The following is a 23,089-nucleotide window of genomic DNA, read 5'->3' on the forward strand; positions in this document are numbered from 1 at the left end:
ACATTTGACAAAATAAAATTTGTTAGAAACAAACAAATTAACTATGAGAAATTTTGTTAAGAATCCACGCTAACTGTTCCTAGCTAATTGTTCCTAGCTAACTGATTACATTTTATTTATCGCAATTTAATTATCGCAATTTACATTCTCGCAATTTTATTTATCGTCATTTAATTTCTATTATTTACTTTTCGCACTTTATTTATCGTTATTTAATTTCTGTTATTTATTTTACGCACTTTAAATATCGGGACACGTATACAAGGTTTTGACATATCATATCGACGCATTTATATATATTATTTGGAATAACCATAGACACTCTATATGCAGTAATGAACGAGTTCTCTATACAGGGTTGAGGTTGATTATACAATAATATATATAATTTAAGTTGTGATCGAGTCTGAGACATGTACACAGGTCACGATACGTATTAATTAATTCGAATATTATATATTAAACTATATATGAATGATTGCACTGTTAACTGTCGACTATCAATTGTGGACTGCCGACATTGGACAATTAAAATGAACTAAAATATTGATTATAACATATGAAACTAAACAATTCTTCAAGTTTGCCACATGATTTCATCTTAAACCTCATTCGTATCTTGACGATTCCAATATGCGTTAAAACATTTCATAATTCTTGAAAACACCTCAATCGAGAGGATGAACCAACCACACTTCATCTACGGAAGAAAAGATGGATGCATATAATTATGCACCTGAAAACACTCGGAACCTGAGTAAACGTTTAACACGTATCTGTGCTAGATCCTTTGGCATTGTTATTACCGAAAATAACATTGCAATTCCTTTTCAAAATAGTCAGTTTTGTCACAGCTTCAGCAAGTCAACTTCGACTTTTCATCCGGATTGGTCTTATTATAACCTTGATATATAAGTTTGCCTTTCGTCATCGTTACCGGGGAACCGTTTATATTCCACCACATTAGCAGTAAACTTACCAGTAACCTCGTTACTTCTTGACTTAAATCTCTATGATAAATCATTATATTTATTCATGAAAACCCTATCATGTACTCATCCGCATCTTGTAACGATAACTGACATACCAATTACCGGGAACCAGCAATCAGTACTTTGAAAACTCACAGCATATCTACATCAACAGTTATATGTATAACATTCATCTCTTAGGATTATGATCTTTCATCTGAAATCCTGAAAAGCACTCAGTCTAAAAATCAATACTCTGAATGTTGAAAAAGCTGAATGAAGCAGCAGAAACCGTAGACAACCGTAAACGACCTTAATCATCGGAAGTTGATGATAAAGAATAGTATGTTGAAAAAGCTCAGAAAAGTTGGAACTAGAAAACAGATTGAGCTAACCATGAAGGAGACTCTAAACAAATCACAAGGAACAAACTTGTACATAAAGAATCCTGATGATTATGTATCTGATGAAATCTTTAGCGAACGCCTTGCTTCTGAATCTAAATCCTTACGGATAAATCTTCTCTATCATCCTTCGATATTAGAAATTCCAAGATATCATCGTATCTTTCATTGTAAATATCCTCCATATTTTTGAAGATATTTTCATAACTATTCTTATTTGAAATCATTAATCTCTTCGTGCTATCAGTGTTACATCATATAGAAAATGTTAGTTTCTATATTTTGTAAACTTTCGAGCTTAAAATATGAATGTTATTGAAGTAATGTTGGGAACGGAAGCATGAGTTAGTATAATATAATGACACTTGATCAACGTGATTATATTACAGTAAGTCATGCTGAGTTTCTAAATGGGACATGATGATTCACAGATTATTACATCATCATGTGCCATGTTACACGACTCTTACATTTTATCTGATATATAAACATATCAAGAACATATTTTCTTGATAGTTCTATCTTTCCCGGATATTCTGGTAATTTGACGAATCAAGATCGTGCTATTACCATTTCTTTCTTAGAACATTAACTATGTTCATTTCAAAATTCATATCTATGAATTCTGGATCGATGCTCGCTTTACTAGAGGTCGAGAGGATAACAAAAAGGCAAAGAGATCCAAAATATAAGAGAAAATATAAAGCCCGATAACAACACATAAATTACAAACCGTGTATATCAATGTTTATCGCAACATAAAGACACGGGAGAATTAAAAACACTATAACCCCAAGGGCGAAGTAGAAGAAAGCAGATTCCTCTGGTGGAAGTTGGAAAAGGAAAAGGAATGTCGCGATAGTAAGAATGATGACAAGGATCGGAACTGGATTAAGCATTTTCACAATCGTTTGAAAGTATGGATCGAGAAAGAAAGAATTGGAGTGGTAAAAATAATGGAACGAAAGAAGTTCATTTATAGAGAAGATACCAGACAGAGTAATCGAGGCAGATCACCGTATTTAATTATAGAGATCTTAATTTCCTTACTCGCCGAAGAATCAAATCTAGTAGGTTTCGAAGATTTTCTTTAAATCCCTTGATTTCCAGAAATCAACCTTGACTATGTCACGGGTTAAGTCGAACCTGCATTTACTCATTCCACTATTTCATAATAGCTTCATTCGTACTCTTCGATTAATCGAATTGTTTTATCCACATTACTCAATAATGATAAAACTCTATTTATCAGCTCATACTCGTCAGGGAAACATATTTATTGTTAACCATGACCACCTCACTCAAATTTCGGGACGAAATTTCTTTAACGGGTAGGTACTGTGATGACTCGGGAATTTCCGACTAAATTTAAACTTAATCCTTATATGTTTCTGACACGATAAGCAAAGTCTGTACTGTTGAAATCTCAAAAACTTTGAAAACTATGTTTGTGTTCAATTAACATTCGACTGTGCCCGACAATTCACGAACATTTGTGCGTAAATAAATGTGTATATATATAAATATAATTATAAGTGCATATATTAATTTAAATTAATATAATACAAATAAATCATTTAAATCGAATTAAAAATTTAAGGTAATATATAAAATAATTAAGTTACTACTAAAACGAAAATATTATGTAATCAGTAAATACGAAATAACTAATAATGTATAATATTAAGTAAGTTAAAATACAGTTAATACTTTCTGTGCTATTATTAAAATAAATATATTAATATTAATATCAATATTAATAATAGTATAGTATAAATATGAAATAAGATATGTATAAAATATTAGATTATTACTATTATTATTAATATTAACATTATCATTGAAATTATCATTATTGATAATATTAATATCACTATATGTTATTATATCTATTTTTATAAGAATTTTTATTATTATTATTATTATCATTATTATTAGTAATTCTATTTCTATAATAAATAATAAATGATATTAATATAATTTCTATTAACTAGAATCATTATTATTATCATTATTATTATCATTTTAATTATTATTATTTATTAGTATTAATATTATTAGTATTATTATTATAACTATTATTATTATTTAGTATTAATTTTACTAATATATTTATGTATCAATATTAATTATTAATTATATAAATTATAAAAACTAGGAAATTGTACGAATTCTGTTACAGATATATATAAACCTGTAGATGATTTTATTATTGTCCCTTATCTGGTTACAAATTTAAATCTATTACAGTATTTGGACAAAACCCGTTAGCCATCTCCATCCCCTTTATTTTTTTTTGTTTTCATCTTCCTAGCACGAACCTAGATGTCGACTGCTTTCAGATTATATACCAAATTCGATTAGTTTGTGTTGGGAAGGAATTCATTCATTTTTCTACATCCTCAAGTTCAATTACAAAATTCCTGTCATCGATCAAAAGCTGTAAGATTAATCGATTTTTAAAAAAAAAGAAACAATGCCTCTATTCGTGAACCTTAAATCAAATGCATTGAATTGGAGTTCGATTATAAAATCCTTTATTGCAGCCTTGTTTGAAATCGTTCCCTCAATATATCTGCAAAAACTTAGTCATCAATTCTTTCAAACAAGTATAAATTTTCGAGTCAAAGTATTTTTCTTTAAAAGTCAAACTACATGTTAATCGTAAAATTCAAACCCATTTTTAATGTTTTAAGTTTAAGTAATGATCCAGATAGTTTCTAATATCAGTTTAGAAATTTTTTCATGTTGTAAGTATAATCTAAAACATTCTTAAATTTCGAATTGGATCTTGAGTTCATAATAATTTTTTTTCTTTTTCACGACAGACTGCAAATAAGTTTTTTTTTCTTCTTATTTCCGTTATAAAAATCAACCAAACTACGATAATTATTTCTGTTTCGTCTAGTAACTTAAAACATATCTATGGGTTGCTGTTATGGTCCATGAAAGATGAATGGGTCGACTTGTATTGAAGAAGAAGGGAAAACAGGAATTGATACTAGTTATATTTAAAAACAAATAGATTACAACAGATAAAATAACACGGAGCAATGGTTTGGGCGTTGGGACGGTTAACGAGAGGTCACGGGTTCGAGTCCCGCTCGGGCAGTTTTCTTTTTAAGACTTTTTTTGAGGTAGTTTTCATTTTCTATTATTATTATTATTATTATTATTATTATTATTATTATTATTATTATTATTATTATTATTATTATTATTATTATTAGTTAACTAATAAAAATATTAAAATTATGACTATTAATATTATTATCATTAGTATTAATAGGATTATTAAGATGATTATTTTATTATTATTATTATAGGTATGAGTATTATTGTTAGTAGTAATATTAGAATTTTTATTATTATTATTAAAAATTATTATTATTATCATTAGATACTAGAATTATAATTATTATTAGTATTATTATTATTAGGTATTACGAACATTAATTATTAGTGTTATTATTATTACTACTTATACAAGTATTAGTTACCTATTATTATTATTATTATTATCATAACCCTAATTACAATTATGATTATTATTAACAAATGTATTTTTTTTTAAGATTACTATTAATAATTAGATTGTTATAAATAAGTATTACTATGAAGTAATAGGATTATTAATATCATCATTATTAATTACCAAAACTACCATTTTTAATAAATAAATATTTTGTACATAAAATACATTTAATACATATACACTAACTATAATAATATTTCATAAAACCATATATCAAACATATTATATTTTTAAATAAATACTCTCATACAATAAACAATTGAATTTAACATTTAATACTAATCATAGATATATATAGATATAGTAATATAACTAAATGTATAGATATTAGCTATGTTAAATACATATAAAATAAACAAATACAACATAAGATGTATTTTATATATATATATATATATATATATATATATATATATATATATATATATATATATATATATATATATATATATTTAATGAAATTTAGTATAAAATCCATATAACTACAAACATATAAAATTTATATAAATAATATTATGAAATTTCTATTATATGTTTTAATAAATATACAAATGATATAGGTTCGTGAATCCGAGGCCAACCCTGCATTTGTTCAATATCGTAATATGTATTTTTACTACAAAATATAGTATGGTGAGTTCATTTGCTCCCTTTTACTCTTTATATTTTTGGAACTGAGAATATACATGCGCTGTTTTTACAACTGCTTTATTAAATGCTTTTGAAATATATTTTGAACTGCGAATACATGAAATGCTTTTATAAATGTTTGACGAGATAGATACAAGAAAAACATTCTTCGAATGAATTATTATGCAGACAGAAGTTCTGTGGATTATTGTTGAATTATGTGGACATGATAATTGCCACCGTTAAATTATGTGGACATGATAATTGCCACCGTTGAATTATGTGGACATGATAATTGCCACCATTGAATTATGTGGACATGATAATTGCCACCAATTGATATGAATGTTATGTGTCGAGAGAATGATTTTATACACAGGTTATGTGTATGTTATTTTTGTGCACGAGATATGTGTACGGTTACTAAGATTTATGAAAAAGGATTTCGTACACGAGAAAGGTGTACTGTATTTAAAAGATATCGCATGTACATTACAGGTGGGTATAGGATTTGGGCCCATTTGTACCATGCAGGATTTAAATCTTGTGGTCTATCAAAATGATGAATTTTATTGTTTTATGATAAACCTATGAACTCTCCAACTTTTTGGTTGACACTTGAAAGCATGTTTATTCTCAGGTATGAAAGAAATCTTCCGCTGTGCATTTGCTCATTTTAGAGATATTACTTGGAGTCATTCATGACATATTTCAAAAGACGTTGCATTCGAGTCATTGAGTTCATCAAGATTATTATCAAGTCATTTATAGTTTGATATATTAGGAGATGGTATGCATGCCGTCTACTTTTGATGTAATGAAAGTTTGTCTTTTAAAAACGAATGCAATGTTTGTAAATATATCATATAGAGGTCAAGTACCTCGCGATGTAACCAAATGTAATGTATTCGTCCGTATGGATTAGGACGGGTCACTTCACCTTATTTGTTAAAATATGAAAAAAGCCAAGATCGACTACCGTGAAATGTACTGTCTTTAAACTGAAGACCGTGCATTAGCCTCGACCCAGTTGAAAGCGATTGGAGCTAAAAAGCATCAGGGATTCCAAAAGACGTCACCAAAGAAAGTGCATGTGGTCTTAGTTCACTGCACAATTTTAAAACCTCTTTCCTAACAACTGCAGCATTATCTGTCGATAAGTAGCCATATCGAAGAAACGAGGCATCTTCTTCCATCACGATTGTGGTGTACATTGATCTCATTAGACCTAATACATTCTGCAACAATATGTGTAACCATGGTTAGCCTTATTATTTTTCTACATTTAAATCAAGGTCGGGCAAACTAATTCTGATCTTTAATATTATACGGAGTAAATTATAGGGATAGTCCTTATGGTTTACATGAAAATACATCCATTGTCCTTATCTCTTGCAAATTGCATCGAGCGTCCTTGATTGATTAGGAAGGTCAGAACGGTTGTCCCTATGTATTTTCATAAAATCACACAAACCTTCCATATTTTTCAAAAACTACACCAATCATCCTTGAACTACTTAAAACTGTGCTTTTATGGTCCCTAAATTCTTAAAGAATGTGTGCTAATACGAGGGCAACGTACACTTTTAGGTAAGTTAGGGACTTCCGTGTAATTTTCAAAAGATAAGGATGAATGATGTAATTTCATGAAACCACGGGGACTGTCGGTGTGATTTTCAAAAGATAAGGACAGTTGATGTAATTTCATGTCAAGGACTATCAGTATAATTTACTATATATCATATGGTCACTAAAACTAAAGAAATTATTACACATTTTTTAACAGAGCGATTCAGGAAGTTTAATGCATTTGAAAGCAATTCAGATGCCTTTCAAACTAATTTATCGGTTGCTTTATTAGTAAAACATTAGAGGTACAAAACCAAATTTGACCCATTTGTAAATGTCAGAAAAATGGGTTGAAATTGTCACCTGTAGTACTTTTTAACAAAAACACTGCACATCAATTGCAAATATGTTCAAAAATCATTTTAATCTTAGTTTTCACTTAGGAACATTAGATCTTTCTAAAGAACAAGTACAAATAATTCAAAGAAGGCATAAAGCTTACCTTTAAAGAGCCTGCTGGAACGGTTGCTTCAACATCAAGATATGATTGTAAAATTAAACGATCTGAAAATGCTCTGCCCAAATCCTCGGCTATTTGATAAGTCTGGCCACATATGGACTCATTAACAATAAATAAATCAAAAAGTATTAAAAAAAAACAAACAAACAAACTTGAGACATAAAGTAGTTGGTTCACCACTGTCAATATATGCTCCTTGCTTTCACCCTGCACTTGATGTTGTGAGACTTCTGACAGAAAACGTTGCAATAGATCTCTCTCTCGTAGGCAGAAGATGTCGGTCTATCACAATAACAGTTTAAAACTATTCTTATTATCGTGTTTCAGTTCACTTTCTAATGACCAAAGTATGTTGAAAACATTTACCATAATTACCTGAAACTGTGTGCTTCTGAGGTTAGAGCTTGTGAGATGCGAAGGAACAATGGGAGCTGGTTTGTTCAAGTGTTCGAGTCCCAAACCTTTAATTGGTTTGTTCCTTTTCCTGGCTGCAAAAACTCCGCAAGGAATGCCTTGCTAATCTGGGTTGGCATATGCAAATTGTGATATAATGAACGCTAATGTGACGACCCGAAAATTTCTGACCAAATTTAAACTTTAATCTTTATATATTCCCGACACGATAAGCAAAGTTTGTAAGTTGAATCTCAAGAATTATAAACTGTGTTCATACTGTGATGACCCGGAAATTTCTGACCAAATTTAAACTTAATCTTTGTATGATTAACATTTTCGACACGATAAGCAAAGTCTGTAAAACTGAATCTCAAAATTTTTGAACTACTTTTATATATTTAAATACCTTTCGGTTGTTTTCGACGATTCGCGAACAATTATATGTAAATAGATACATATATACTATAACTTGAAAAGGGTAACAATGTATTAATTATTTGATACCGTACATTAAACTTATTGGTTTAAATATCTATTTGAATATATATGATAAGTTGAAATATTTATTATTAAAATTTATTTATAAATAACTTCCAATGTGTATTTAAAAAACTGATTTATATATATTAAAAAGATATATACATATATATAATTTCAAGTTATTTAGTAAACGATAGTAACATTTCAAATTGCTACAGTACCCAAAATGCTACAGTGTTTTTGAAAATCACTATTTGCTACAGTGAAATTGACTTTGCTACAGTGAATTGCTACAGTAAAAATTGACTTTGCTACAGTAACTTTGCTACAGTGGTATATTTTATGGATGATTTAAGACTATATTTTGACAAAGGTACGATTCACGAAACGTAAAGTACAAGTTTTCTCAGCGTACGAAAGGGCGTTCGAAAAACCGGAACCGGGACATAAGTCGAGTGAAAACGTACGACTTATCGGAACAAAAATTACAAGTCAACTATGCACGTGAATTTAATATAATATATAATTAATTAATTTAAATTATATATATTATATTTATATTTATTTTATATTATGTCTACAAGCTAGGAGCCAAAACAATGTGAGCTGTCCCTGGTCCTCATGCGAGTCGCATGGCCAGAAGGCCATTTCCATGCAAGTCGCATGACTCCAGATTTCAGGCCACATCTATAAATTTCAGTGTTTTCGCTCGATTTAAATCACACACATACACAAATATATATACTCCGTAATATTATTTATTATTTATTATTATTATTATTATTATTATTATTATTATTATTATTAATAAGATTATTATTAATCTTATTATTTATTTTTTTATTATTATTAGTGTTATTATTTTTGCGATACAAAAATAATAATGTACAAAAAAATATTACGACGGAGTGATGTCCAAGTAATTTTCAAAACGAGTTTCCGAGCGAGCTAGAGCTAAGGAAAATATGGGTTATTGCCAAGGAAATTATGGGTAATGTTCGGGGGTATTTTTGTGAATCAAACCTCGTGTTTATCATCTCCGATGCATCTACGTGCTTTCCTGCAATATTGTATATCAATATTAAACAGTGAGTTTCATAAGATCCCTTTTACTCTCTACATTTTTGGGCTGAGAATACATGCACTTTATTTTAAACACAATGGATACAAGTACATACTAAATTCTACACTGAGTTTGAACCGAAAATCCCTTAGCTTTGGTAACTAGTAACTGCCGGTTATAAGAACTGGTGGGCGCGAGTAGTAGTATATGGATCCATAGGGCTTGATATCCCCGTCCGAGCTAGAGCGCTAGCCTTTTAACGGACGTATGCTATTTGATAAACGTACACGTTGGTTTGCGTGTATTATTAAGATGATCATACAAAGGGTACAAATTATATATACATTAAGTTTAGTTACCAGGGTGCTCAATTTTGTAGAATATTTTGATAAACGTTTCTGGATGAAACAACTGAAATCTTGTGATCCATCTTTATATACAGATTATACGAAACATTAAAACTATGAACTCACCAACCTTTGTGTTGACACTTGTTAGCATGTTTATTCTCAGGTTTCCTAGAAGTCTTCCGCTGTTTGCTTATATGTTAGACAAGCTATGTGCATGGAGTCATACATGGCATATTTTTCAAGGAAACGTTGCATTCACCAAATCATCACCATGTATCTTATTTTGACTGCATTGTCAACGGAAGTACTATTGTAAACTATTATTTACAGTGATTGTATATATGTAGAAATTATCAGATGTCGAAAACCTTTGATTTAAATATTCATTATGGTATGCCTTTTTAAAAGAATGCAATGTTTACAAAACGTATCATATAGAGGTCAAATACCTCGCAATGAAATCAATGAATGACGTATTGTCCATATGGATTTGGAGCGATCGTCACAATACACTCATTTAACCTCGACCAAATTCCAATGATTCAAGAACCATTATATGAACGAATATGATTATATATGTATATGTATATATATTATAACTTGAAAACATTAACAAAGTATTAAGCGTATAATACTTTACATGAGCGTATTTGTTTCAATATGTTTATTAATGGAATTAGATGACAATATTAAATTATTTAGTTATCAGATATATTGTATGATTACGAGTCTCTGTTGAGAGGTCCACTTTGATTTAAGAAATCTATTCTTTTTAACGGTATTCGGAAAAATGGTAAAGTGATTTACAAGTAAGAACAAATAGGTCAATTAACGATAACTGGACAAAGGTTGGTAGAGATTAACTTTCAACACAATAATTGCCTCGAGTCTTTTGATAAAACAATTATTAGTTTTCATAATATTGAAAACGTTTTATGACATAGTTGAAATCTTTTAAAGAATGAAGTTGAATTTAGACAATAAGTCGAAATATTGATGGTTAGAACTAAATATATATAGATAACTTTCAACGTATATTTAAAACGTGTTCATTAAATACATATGTTTTCAAATTAGTTAAGTACACGATAGTAACACTCGTTTAGTGATACAGTTGATATTGAAAACGTTTGTACCTAAACAAAGTTGTATCTATTTAAGTTTTAAAATGAAAACGTTACGTGTTATAACATTTTTCTAAACGATTTTTTTAAAACGAACTTTGAAATATATTTTAGTTTTGAAAAACTAAATTAATATCTCAGTTATAGGTACATAAATTATATTCCTAACTAAAGATATATATATATATATATATATATATATATATATATATATATATATATATATATATATATATACATATATATATTTTACAATATTAATATAGTTATAAAACATTTGTATTAAAGAAATACTTTAAAATATATTTTAATAAACAAACGAGAAGTTGATTTATAGAAGTAAATAACCACAACACTCAAATGCACAAGTTACACCTCGTATAATATTGGTTGCTAATGATTTAAGACTATATTTTGATAAGGGTACACGTCGCGTAACGTAAAAGGCTAGTTTTCTAAACGTACGAAAGTGCGTTCGAAAAATCGAAAGTGGTACATGAGTCAAGTGACAACGTACGAGTCATTTGAACAAAAATTACAATTTAACTATACACGTAAATTTAATATAATATATAATTAATTAGGTGAATTAAATATATTATATATATAATAATATAAAATAGGTGTCGGTAGTATACGTTAAATAAAGATGAGCTGTGTTTGCACATCACGCAATCGCATGAAATAATTAAAGTGACTCCATGCGGTCGCATGGAGTCGAATCTCTGAAAACATCTATAAATGAAACATGCTCGCTCGTTCAGTAATACACACACATACACTACACTGATCTCTCTCCCTCTAATATTTATATTTATATTATTATTATTATTATTATTATTATTATTATTATTATTATTATTATTATTATTATTATTATTATTATTATTATTATTATTATTATTATTATTATTATTATTAATCATATGATTATTATTAGTAGTATTAGGAGCGATAATATTAGTATTTAAACATAAAATACTACGACGGAGTGTTGATCGAGTAATTTAAAAATGGGTTTTTCGAGTGGGATAGGGCTAAGGAAATTATGGGTTATAGCTATGGAGGTGATGGGTAATGTTCGAGGGTATGCTTGTGAGGTCGATCTAGTGTTTATCATCTCCGTTGCGTCTATGTACCTTTCCTGCAATATTGAATCTCAATATTGATACTTGAGTACTCATAATTTAATTTTTACATACTAATAGTGTATCCCTGACTAGTGCTCGAGAATATAGGATTATGCATGCTTGTACTTTTGATATTGCCATTAGATAGGATATGTTGAATCCTGAATTAGTTACATATGCAGTTGAGATAAGGTATAAGATATGCATGTCGTTGAAAAGCTAGGGAAAAATTAAGAACTTTTCATTTAGATATCGAATGGTTTCGATGAACGGAATTGAAGTTATAGTCAATCGAATTTTTGTATTATTATTAAAAATGATTATTATTATCGTCGTTATTATCGTCGTTCAAGTTTTATCTTATTATTATTATTATTATTATTATTATTATTATTATTATTATTATTATTATTATTATTATTATTATTATTATTATTATTATTATTATTATCTTTATCAATAAAAGGATTTATCATTAAAAATTGTTATTTTTATTATTATTACTATCATCGTTAAAGTTATAATTAGTGATATGCGTAGAGGTGTATACGAAATAGTTATATTTTTACTACGAAATACTATTAAATACGATACAATTTTACACAAGTTATTTATTTATTTATAGAGTGGATATATGTGATAACCCGGAAATTTCCAACCAAATTTAAACTTTAATCTTTATATGTTTCCGACACAATAAGCAATATTTGTTAAGTTAAATTTCAAGAATTTTAAACTATGTTCATACATTCATTCAACCTCGACCAAGTTCCAATGATTCACGAACCATTAAACGAATATGATTATATATGTATATGTGTATATATATTATAACTTGAAACGTAAACAAAATATTAGATTAAATACTTTATATGATTGTATCTGTTTCAAAATGTTTATCAATGGAATTAGAAGATAAGATCAAATGATTGAATTATCAGATATATTGAATTATGATTACAAGTCTCTGTTGAAAGGCCCACGTTGATTTGAGAAATCATTCCATTTTAACAATATTCGGAAAATGGTAAAGTGATTTATAAATAAGAACAAATTGTCAATCATTGAGAACCAGACAAAGGATAGTGGAAGATTGAATCTCATAAAGACTCGATTGATCTATTTAGTTTCAAACGTACAAAAACATTTTCAGTTTAAAAAGAACTGTATTATTAAAACGTATATAACTTTTATAAATATATAGAACCACTTTTGACAACTCATTACTTAACTAGTATGATAAAGATAACGATATTTATATTTTATTTTATTAAATATATATAACGATTTAAATTAATATTATATATATTTTTACGCGTATTATACGTACATAGTTTTATACTTTTACTATACTTAAACTTTACCTTAACATTATTTTTACTTTACTTTAACTTTAATAATTCACTTTAATAATTCATACTTTAGTAATTCATACTTTAATAATTCACTTTAATAATTCATACTTTAATAATTCACTTTAATAATTCATACTTTAATAATTCACTTTAATAATTCATACTTTAATAATTCACTTTAATAATTCAAAACTCTATTATAAATAGAATTCAATAGGTTTCATTATTTTATAGAAACTTGAAAATATTTTTCTCTAAACTCTCTCAATCGATTTACATATATATATTTACTCCGTATTATTTCAAGATATTATTAGTATACATAAAATATTACGACGGAGTGCTGTCCGAGTGATTTCGAAATTGTTTTTCGAGTGGGATAGGATTAAGGAAATTATGGGTTATAGCTATGGAGGTGATTGAGTATGGTTCATGGGTATGCTCGTGAGGTCAATATAGTGTGTATCATTTTCGTTGCGTCTACGTAACTTTCCTGCAATATTGAATCTCAATATTTGAGTACTCATAATTTAACTTTTACATACTAATAGTGTATCCCTAACTAGTGCTCGAGTATTTAGGATTATGCATGCTTGTACTTTTGATATTACCCTTAGACAGGTTAGGTTGAATCTTGATTTAGTTACACTTGCGGTTGAGATAAGGTATAAGATATGCATGTCCTTGGAAAGCTAGCGAAAAATTAAGAACTTTTCATTTAGATATCGAATGGTTTCGATGAACGGATTAGAAGTTATAATCAATTGAATTTTCGATATTTTTATTAAAAATGATTATTATTATCGTCGTTTTTATCGTCGTTCTAGTTTTATCTTATTATTATCATTATTATTATCTTTATCAATAAAAGAGATTTATCATTAAAAATTGTTATTTTTTTTATTACTATCGTTATTATCGTTAAAGTTATAATTAGTATTATTATTATTATTATCCAATTATTATTATTATTATTATTATTATTATTATTATTATTATTATTATTATTATTATTATTATTATTATTATTATTATTATGATTAGTATTATTATTATTATTATCATTATTAATATATATATCATTATTTAAAAATGGTTATTGTTATTGTTATTGTTATTATTATTATTACTATATTATCATTAAGATAATTATTAGTATTATCGTTAATAATGTTATAGTAACTATCATTATTAATATTAGTGTAATTAAAACAAATATTTGTAACACCTAATTATTTTGATTACTATTATTATCATTATTATGAACACGATATAAAAGACGATTAAACGTTATTAAACAAAACGATTAGGAAATAATGGGTAAGAGTATCATGATGAAATTAAAATATTATAAGATATTGATTTAGATAAAATTATCGTTCTTATTATTTTTATCATTACTATTATTATTAAAAGTATCGTTAGTATTAAAACTATCATTTTAACAAAAATTATCATTTTAATAGAAATGTCATTGTTACTATAAAATATCATTATTATTATTATTATTTTAAATAGAATTATTATTTTAAAGATAATATTAAAAATTATCGTAAATATTAAAGTTATCATAATTAGAATTATCGTTTTATCATAATGTCATCTTAGTAATTATAAGTATTGATATTTTTATAATAATTATTATTATTATAAAATAATACAACTTTTACTTACTATCATTATAGATATTATTTTATCAAATAAATATGTGATACAAACATATTTTACTACGTGTAATAACTTACTTTAATAATACCTATCATATTATCTTTATAATATTAAATGAACCCTATAAAATTTTATTACTTAATATATATAAAAGTATATTTTATTATATAAATTTAATATAAAATTTTATTTATTAATAAATAAATTATATTATTTACTCTAATAAATCTTTTAAAAATATTTAAAAATGTAAAACGACGATATTTAAACTATATATTAATCATGTATAGATTTTTGGAAATTATTTTGAGTCAAATTTACTTTTGTTGACTTTTGCATATTAGTCTCGAGCATTAGGATTGTGGTACACTATGACTTGACCTAATTTGTTAGACAAATATTGACCAACACATAAATATATATAATTAGTTTAGGTTCGTGAATCCGAGGCCAACCTTGCACTTGTTCAATGACGTTATATGTATTTTTACTACGAAATACAGTATGGTGAGTTTCATTACTCCCTTTTTAAATGCTTTTGCAATATATATTTTTGGGACTGAGAATGCATGCGCTTTTATAAATGTTTTACGAAATAGACACAAGTGATTGAAACTACATTCTATGGTTGAATTATCGAAATTGAATATGCCCCTTTTTATTAAAGTCTGGTAATCTAAGAATTAGGGAACAGATACCCTAATTGACGCGAATCCTAAAGATAGATCTATTGGGCCTAACAAACCCCATCCAAAGTACCGGATGCTTTAGTACTTCGAAATTTATATCATGTCCGAAGGAGGATCCCGGAATGATAGGGGATATTCTTATATGTATCTAGTTAATGTCGGTTACCAGGTGTTCACTATATGAATGATTATTTTTGTCTCTATGCATGGGACGTATATTTATGAGAACTGGAAATGAAATTCTTGTGGTCTATTAAAATGATGGAAATAAATGATTATGATAAACTAATGAACTCACCAACCTTTTGGTTGACACTTTAAAGCAAGTTTATTCTCAGGTGTTAAAGAAATCTTCCGCTGTGCATTTGCTCATTTTAAAGATATTACTTGGAGTCTTTCATAGCATATTTCGAAGAACGTTGCATTCGAGTCATTGAGTTCATCAAAGATTATTATTAAATCAATTTATAGTTGGATAGTGGATATTATGAAATGGTATGCATGCCTGTCAATTTTTGATGTAAAGAAAGATTGTCTTTTAAAAACGAATGCAATGTTTGTAAAATGTATCATATAGAGGTCAAATACCTCGCAATGTAAACAACTATTGTGAATCGTTTATAATGTATATGAACGGGTCCTTTCAGTTGGTATCAGAACGGTGGTCTTAGCGAACCAGGTCTGCATTAGTGTGTCTAACTGATAAGTCGATAGGATGCATTAGTGAGTCTGGACTTCGACCGTGTCTGCATGTCAAAAGTTTTGCTTATCATTTTGTGTCGAAAATTAACTACTTATCATCCTCAGAAAATTACCTGCTTATCATTTTTAGTCTAAGACACGTCTTGCTGCATTGATTGCATGAATAGTGTATAGACAAAAATTCATATCTTAGCATATCTGTTAAATCATATCTTATCGTATCTGTTACTTTAAACTTTGCCTGACATATCCCGTAAAGTCCTCCGTAATCTACGAAATCTTTTGATCTATATATATATATATATATATATATATATATATATATATATATATATATATATATATATATATATATATATATATATATATATATATATATATAGAATACCATCCGTTAGCCAAAATCATTTCATATCGAAAAAAAAATCCTTTATCCAATCGTACGAAATGGAATTCATCATCAGTTCAAGTCACTCAGATTTCGAAATGGAATCCCATTCAAGCATCGAAAGCAGTGTGACCGGAATAGATCAACCAATCAGTCATCACCTATTCTGAATAAATTGGGGATGAGTTCGTAGCCTCCTCAATCATTGGAGACAAGAAGAAGGTGATCCCTTCCATCCACCACATTGCCCTCTTGACAATCACCCCCGGTGTAATAGAAGAAGTCAACGAGCTTCGCGCTCGGGTAGTGGCTTTGGAGAATATGGTGCAGAGATTACAAACACCAGTAGCAGCATCAGCAGCATAACCAGTACCACCATCATCAACGCCAATAGTACCATTACCACCTCCAACCACAACCGCGTCATAAACCTTAACTTCACAATCTGTCCCACGAGCATCAACATCATACACACCATAGATACCAAGGAGTACTAACAACAATAACTGACGAAGTATTAATTCATAACTTCATTGGAGAAACATTCCGCGGCGATTATGTAATCTCTAAAGTCTTAGAGATTATCTAATCTAGCCATAACCATAAATCAGTTAAGCGAACCAAAATGATAAAAGGAAGAGTAAAAACCCTGACAAAAATGGTGTGTGATTAACAAGCTAAACTTGCTTTACTAACAGCATCAATAGTACCGTCAGCGTTACTAGCATCGTCAGTACAGTCAACATCCGAATCAACAACACCGATAACATCACAAACTCCGTCAGTTCAAGAATCACTGTGGACATCATTACGAATCAATAACGTGTATATTGTATCAACGAGTTATGAAGAATTAACTCATTCCCTCTGAAGAAATTTGTTGGGATTTAACAAGTTCATAAACATACTTGAAACATTTAAAAATCAAATTAAGCGGAAGCATGAAGTATTACCATTTTTAGAACTTGTTATACTTTAACCAATTGAAGTTAAATCCCAATTAGGATCAAGTTGTGAAATATACTTGCAAACTACAAGCAAGAAAAGAGTATATACCTTCTCCTAGCTAGTTGATAGATGATGATGAATGGAGCTCCAAAAGTATGAAACCTCAAGTAGATATACCCCAAATTTGCACCAACACCTTGTACTTTGGTTAAGATTTGATAACACTTGAATATAGCTTGCAAAAAATTAAATTTGTGAACCTCCTTTGGCCCCCAAACCCCACGGCATTCAGCTCCTAAGAGAGCAGAATTTTTGAGCCTTTTAGATGTGTAATTGCAAGTGTGTGTTTGTTTCTTGGTCAAGGAGTATGCATGTATATGGAAATGGAAAAGCCTTGGAATCTCTAGCATGCCTCTCATACTTCCAATGCCACTTCCTTGTTTATAAAATAGTTTTATAATACATGGCATAATTTATAAACTAGCAACATTTATAAACTTATTTGTTTTATTTATAACAAATTTATACACTTGCAATTTATAAATTATGTACACATTATATATAAAACCCATTTTATAAAATGTAACATAACATAATTAATTATTTAACCTATAAATAATTAACTCCTTATTGTATAAATTATTCCATAATTTATATACACATCAAGTAATATTTGAGAAAAAAAACCATTTTCCTTAAAGTTCAAGTGTCACGTATTTAATCAATGATCCAATCGCTAAGATCAAATACGAATAAGGTGTCGGTAAGTTTGTTATTGGGTATGACCCGACTTGGATCAAAACATATTAGCCACGTTAATTTAATATGTCTCTCGGGCATACGAAATACCTTCAATCTCCCACTTGCACGAGAAACATAGGAAATTAATGCAAGTGATGGATACCACCTAACGACCGTCCATCACCCCCAACATGTTATGACTTTGTGCTATTCAATAACATCATCCCTTTCGAGTTCCCATCTCGAATATGAATAGGTGAATCTTTCATCACATCCTTTTGTCCTAGATGTCATGTTAAATCCAAGAGACACAGAGTGATCACTATCTTCTAGATTTAACTTTATCAGGCCTTAAACATCTAACTCTCAATGAATAAGAGGGACAACTTCCATCTTGACTACATACGTCCTAAATATATATACCTTGCATTACACCTGAGCTCTTCCTTATGAACTACCATATTTCAGAATAGCGAAGGAAAGAATCAAGGCACAATACTTGGTAAATATCTGAACCCAATATGTATCTCAGGTCAGAGGATACAATGATATTCGCCTTTACTCAAGATTACATGTGATCAACCACGAAGGCTCCATTCAGTAAGTCTTGAGAGCGAGTCTTCCAATATTTGTATCCCACAAATATCTATGAACCTTGGTAGCAACCTTGCCCCACATTCAACCTGAATGTATACCAATCCAAGTTCATAATAGTCTAAACCTCACACTTGTTCCCACAAATGTGATCGACTACAGAATTTAGAATAATTTCTTATTCAAGGATAAAATATGCAAAATAGGAACATGACTCAATATAATAATTTAATACCATAAATATATTAATGAGTTTGAACAAATTTCATTCCGTTACAATACTTAAAACAGATCATGACCAATCACTAGAATGTCGAAGCCCTAATGCACAAACATGTCCTGCATGTTTTGCTCCATGTAAGAGCTTCGTGAGAGGATCCGCTATATTAAGATTTGTGTGAACTTTGCGAATACATATCTTTCCCTTTTTAACTTCATCCCTTATGTAGTTGAATCTCCGCTCAATGTGATGGGTCTTTTGGTGAGCACGAGGTTCCTTGATTTGAGCAATCGCATCCTCGTTGTCACAAAAGATCTCAAGAGGTTCCTGAATGGAAGGGACTACTCCTAAGTCGTCGATGAATTTCTTCATCCATGCAGCTTCCTGAGCTGCCAATGAGGCGGCAATGTACTCTGACTCAGTAGTGGATAATGCAACAACATCCTGTTTTGAACTCTTCCAAGAGACCGCACCTCCATTTAATGTGAAGACATAACCGGATTGTGATCAAGAATCATCTCGATCAGTTTGGAAACTCGCGTCCATGTAATCCTTTACAGCAAGTTCCTCCTCACCAGAACCGTATATTAGAAACATATCCTTAGTCCTTCTAAGGTATTTCAATATACTTTTAACAGCAATCCAATGACTATTTCCTGGGTTATTCTGGTATCTACTTGTCAAGCTGAGAGCGCATGACACATCCGGTCTAGTGCATATCATTGCATACATGATTGACCCAATAGCAGATACATACGGGACTCTCTTCATTATCTCTTGTTCATCTTTCGTGGTAGGACACTGAGATGAACTGAGAGGCATTCCTCTTTGAATAGGTACCAAACCACTCTTAGAGTTCTCCATCTTGAACATTTTCAAGACCTTTTCAATGTATGCACTTTGATTCAAACCTATCAGTTTCTTGGATCTATTCCTGTAGATCCCAATCCCCAAGACGTATTGTGCTTCTCCAAGATCCTTAATGGAGAAGCATTTACTTAGCCAAGTTTTGACACCTTCCATTGCCGGAATATCATTTCCAAATAACAATATATCATCCACATATAGTACAAGGAACATGATAGTGCTCCCACTAGCTTTCTTGTATACACAAGCTTCATCACCATTTTTGATGAAGCCAAATTTCTCAGCTTCCACATTAAAACGATGATTCCACATTCTAGATGCTTGTTTCAATCCGTAGATTGACTTCTTTAACTTGCATACCTTTTTAGGATATTTTGGATCAACAAAACCTTCAGGCTGAACCATATAGACATCTTTCATAAGATATCCATTTAGGAAAGCGGTCTTGACATCCATTTGCCATATTTCATAATCATAATGAGCAGCAATGGCAAATAATATCCTAATAGACTTTAGAATTGCCATAGGTGAAAAAGTTTCATCATAGTCAACCCCTTGAGTTTGAGTGAAACCTTTTGCTACAAGTATAGCTTTATATGTATCCAAGTTTCCATGTATGTCGGTTTTCATTTTGAAAAGACATTTACAATCAACTAGCCTAGAGCCAGCAGGTTGTGCAACAAGTTCCCAAACTTGGTTGTCATACATGGATTGCATCTCAGCATTCATGGCTTCCTGCCATTTATCCTTATCAATCCTTGATAAAGCATCTTGGTAGTTTGCTGGTTCATCCAAATCAACCACATAGCAACCATCCATGAGAAACCCATATCTCTCGGGAGGATTACTAATCCTACCAGATCTGCGAACGTCTTGTGTATTTTGATCATCCATTTGATCATTCTCAACATTTTCATGTTGAGTGCTAGTGTCAACCAATTGTGTATCATCTACTTGATCTTGAATCTCTTCAAGATTTATTTTCCTTTCACTTTCGCCTTCCATTAAGAACTTAGTTTCAAGGAATTCTGCCTTCCGAGCAACAAATACATTCTGCTCGGAAGGATCATAAAAATAATATCCCATATTATCCTTGGGATATCCTATGAAGATACACTTCATGGATCAAGCATTCAACTTATTAGGGACGTAACACTTAGGATAAGCTTCACATCCCCATACCTTTAAGTATGATAGAGATGGAGGTTTTCCAAACCATATCTCATGAGGTGTTCGTTCCACTTTCTTGGTTGGGGCCATGTTTAAAATACGAGCCGCGGAGCATAGACAATTACCCCAAAATGATAGAGGTAACGAGCTTCTAGCCATCATAGATCGAACCATATCCATTAGGGTTCGGTTCCTCCTTTCGGAAACTCCATTTAGTTGGGGAGTTCCAGGAGGAGTAAGTTGTGAGATAATTCCACAACTTTTAAGATGATCTTGGAAAGCATCGCTTAGGTATTCACCTCCTCTATCAGTATGAAGTACCTTGATTATCTTATTGAGTTGATTTTGTACTTCGTTTTGATATTCCTTGAATGCCTCAAAAGTTTCGTCCTTGTGTCTTAATAAGTAGACATATCCGAAATGACTGAAGTCCTCAATGAAAGTAACGAAGTATCTTTCACCATTCCTAGTTATGGGCTTAAAGGGTCCACATACATCCGAATGTATTAATCCCAATAAGTCTTTAGCCTTTTCATAGGTCCCTTTGAAAGGTGCTTTAGTCATTTTGCCTTGTAAACAAGATTCACATACATCAAACGAGTCCAGTTTATTCAATTTCAAAAGTCCATTCTTTTGAAGTGTATGTATTCGATTCTTGTTTATGTGACCAAGGCGACAATGCCACAAGTAGGAATCACTTAAATCCCTTTTGGGTTTCTTGGTGTTCGTATGGAACATTGAGCTACTGCATGATGTGTCATTATGAACCAATTCATAAATACCATTTGAAGGCGAAGCCTTAAAATAGAACACGTTATCTAAAGAAACATGGATATCATCATTAATGAAATTAAGATTAAAACCATATTGTTTCAAACGGGATACAGAAATAATGTTTCGAGATAAATCGGGTGCATACAAAACATTTTTCAAAATAAGCTCCAAACTACTTGGTAGCTTTAAAACAAAGTCTCCTTGAGCTTTCACTTGCACCCTTGCTCCATTTCCCATGAAGAGACTTGTCGTTCCCGCTTCTTGATCACTTCTTTTGAACCCCTGCAAAGAATTGCAAATATGAGTTCCACATCCTGTGTCTAATACCCATGTATTAGAAGAAGTAATACTAAGCTCAATATATACCATATATAAATTACCTGAGGTTTGCCCTGCATCCCTCTTTTCCTTCAACTCCTTAAGGTAGACCGGGTAATTTCGTTTCCAGTGACCCATTTCACCGCAACTGAAGCACGAATCTTCCTTGGAGTTAGCTTTACCGGCAACCTTTTTCTTCTTGTTGTTGGTTGGGGTAACCATCTTCCCCTTTCCCTTGCCCTTGCCTTGGTAGGCGGGTCCTTTCCTCTTAGCCGCCTTCGGCTTAGGAGTGTTATTGTTTTTGGACCCGCCTTCATTGATCATAAACACGGGTGAAGCCCTTTTACCCATGCTTGCTTCTGCCGTCTTAAGCATGGCATGTAATTCACCAATGTTTTTATCCCATCCATTCATGTTATAATTTAACACGAATGTGTCAAACCTCTTTGACAATGAGTTAAGGATAAGGTCCGTGGCTAATTC

The 23,089-nt window shown here is 30.1% G+C and overlaps 1 pseudogene; it reads right to left on the reverse strand.

Annotated features, from left to right (window-relative positions):
* Positions 1-6,536: 6,536 nt before the first annotated feature.
* The window catches only part of LOC139897059 (acyl-coenzyme A oxidase 3, peroxisomal-like), a 196,603-nt pseudogene continuing 180,050 nt past the window's right edge, over positions 6,537-23,089 (reverse strand).

The sequence above is a fragment of the Rutidosis leptorrhynchoides genome, chromosome 3, assembly GCF_046630445.1.
Source record: "Rutidosis leptorrhynchoides isolate AG116_Rl617_1_P2 chromosome 3, CSIRO_AGI_Rlap_v1, whole genome shotgun sequence".
NCBI classification, from domain to species: domain Eukaryota; kingdom Viridiplantae; phylum Streptophyta; class Magnoliopsida; order Asterales; family Asteraceae; genus Rutidosis; species Rutidosis leptorrhynchoides.